Genomic DNA, 2967 nt, shown 5'->3' on the forward strand with positions numbered 1-2967 from the left:
GTGCCCCGTCCCGCCTGACGATGCGCTTGGTGCTTGAGCAAAGTGCATTTAATTTCTGCATACTCCGATCAAATGTATATGTTTGTTGTGAGGCAGGGACTCGGTGACTGCACTGAGAAGCAGCTTTCCCCCTCCCCAGTCCTCTTCAGTCTGGTTTTGTGTCTCATTTTCAGTGACAAATTTGATCTTTCACACTCGCACAGAGGAGCTGTTCTGGTAAATGCATTTTTTGAGATTACATTGTTTTGGCAATGAGGTTAGTCACTGTGATTAAAGGGTCGCATGAACTGTAGTGAAAAATGAAGGCTGCTCTCCCCTTATATATAATGTCTGATTAGCTGAGGCCGATAGCTGCCCTTCCCTTGAAATAGCTATCACTGTACTCGGCGACAATGATTGGATAAATCCGACTTTATTACTGCAGTAGTTTACCTAAAGAAATAAGCACTGATGGCATGAAAAGGATGTTATTTTCCGGTTCTGTGATATCTCACATTATCTCCCACTCATAGTTAATCTACTAGGAATGAAACTTCCCAAGTACGCCACTATATATGGATGAGAGAGGGTATCTCTGTCCTGAAGGCACGACAGTAGAGAGGGAGGTATCTATATGCTGTCATGTTATCATTAAATATCTGAAATTTTTATTGCATACATTTCCTTTTAAATTATGAAGGATTTCATCCTGACCCTGAAAGGCATTGATGGCATACTTTCCTTAGAATTAATGAATGCTTCATGGATGCTCACATACTATCTTCGTAAACATATGGCAGAGCTTTAAATGGTAATGTGATTATGGGCTAGTGGAAGGTGAAACTGTGCATTTAGGTGTTGGTGTTTCAGTGACTTTCTGTGTAGCTTGGATAAAAGCATCTTACTCAAATCCATTTATAGAAAGAATTAGCTTAAATAAAAAGTAAACAAATCACTATATGTAGGGTGTTCTCAAAAGGAATTATGAATATTCTGCAAATTCAAGGCGGAGTTGCATACTCGAGATCAACATCATTGTATATTTATGTAGCTAGGGTATGTATCTGAATTGTTCATTAGTATCAAAGGCCAATTTTTTTCACATTCATGTACCAGTTAAGTACTGGTTGATTTTAGGGTTGGGGCAGCAGCTTAACGTTTTTATAAAAACAGAAAAGAAGGAATGTGGTACAGACAGCCTGGATACCAGTCGTAAAATTGCACATGCAGATGGGCCCACAAATAACAGGGGCCCACATGAAACAGAGCCCAGACTTAGGATTTGTAAAGGCATAGTGGTCCAGCTGTATATCTGGCACTATGTACTAATTTTGGAAGTACAAAACTTTGGTATTTTTATACATAGATTTATATGTGTATGTGTGTATTATATATAGTATCTGTGCATATATACCTACATATATAAAGATGAAGTCTTTATGAAAGCATGTAAGGGGTACTCAAGTTACATTTCTGTATTTCAAGTATTTTTATACATTGTTGTGTATGTATGCATATGTTTATGTATAGCATATATGCATGTGTATGTATATATACATAGAGATGAAATATTTATGGAAGCACACAGGGATGGCCAAGCATTATATTGCTGTGTTTCATATTCCTCTAAATTCTGACTGTTGGAAACTCTGCCTTTCTTTTGTGACACAGAGCCTACTCTACAGTATTTATTTAGCCTTGGGTACTATTACAGAAATACCTCAGATTGCCTTTCTGAATTTTGTAAGTAGTTATTTTGTGGTTGGCTAACATAACTTTTTGTGGTAAGGATCAGATGTGACATCAGAATGCTTTATTTTAACCTAAAAATAAAAAAAAGGGTGATGTCTGTTATGTGATTGTTCTGTAAATTTCAGGCCTACTGACCTCAGCTGACCCTGACTGAAACCAGTGGTTTTGCATCCCACTACTTCCTCCAATCAGGCCTTTTTAAAATGGAACATTTCAGTATTCTTAAACTGTTTTTCTTCTTTGTGATCATTTGCTTATTCTGTTTTCATCCCTGTTGTATATCTGCGTGACTTCTGTAATAGCAAAACATGGGGAGCGTTTCTCTTTGTGTTTCAAACTTTCAGGAGGTACAGTTTGCCTGAGTGGTTGAAATTGCTGGTGGCTGGATGTAAATGTGTGCATTGTATATACATACACTAGTAGGGAAGAGAGGCAGAGGTTGAAGATGGGTTTTTGTTTAAGCTAAGAAGTTTTTCTTTTAATTCAGACAGAGAATAAATTCACTACCTGTCATATTTCTTACATTAGTGAGTTGTGATCTAGCCTCTTGTGAAACTGGTATCCTACTTTCAAGTGAAGTTTCATTGTTTGGTAGAACATAGCCACATGGGCAGAAGGGGGGAAGATGTTATTTTACCCAGGCTTTGTATAACAGGGCAGAGGTTTTGGCTGCAGTCTCTGCAATCACGGCAGCCTTTGTTCCTAAGCAGGCTGGGTTTTTTTTTTTTTTTTTTTTTTTTAAATTGTGTCTTCATCCTGGGCATATTTGTGTCTGCTTCCATCCCTATCTTTTTTGGCTCATGGTAGAAAACATGAACTCTTTTCTAGCCCCTTGTCCTCTTCTTTTTCTTCTCCGAAGTCATTGCTTTCTCTTTTGAAGTCTTAAGTTCTGGCCTTGACGACTGCAACCTTCCATTCATTCTCTCCTATTTTATTATGGTGTTCTTACATCCACTTGACATGCTGCAGTAGAGATTATCTTGCTTGCCTGCTGGTCTGCTTGTGTAAATCCCCACCCGTCTATGAGTCCCTCTCCCAGACTCTTGTCTCTTGTATTCTGTGTACCTCTATCTCTGTTTTTTCTTACTTGGCACACATCCCTGCATTCTGCACTCTTCCTGTTTCTCTTGCAGTAAAGCAGTCTTAATCTTTTTCTCCTCCTGTCTAGTACTGTAACAACAGCCCATTTACAGTGCATGATTCAGTGCGCTCCCTCTTCAAGACCTTTGTAAGATT

The sequence above is a fragment of the Nestor notabilis genome, unplaced genomic scaffold, assembly GCF_000696875.1.
Source record: "Nestor notabilis isolate BGI_N333 unplaced genomic scaffold, ASM69687v1 scaffold15330, whole genome shotgun sequence".
Classification (NCBI taxonomy): domain Eukaryota; kingdom Metazoa; phylum Chordata; class Aves; order Psittaciformes; family Psittacidae; genus Nestor; species Nestor notabilis.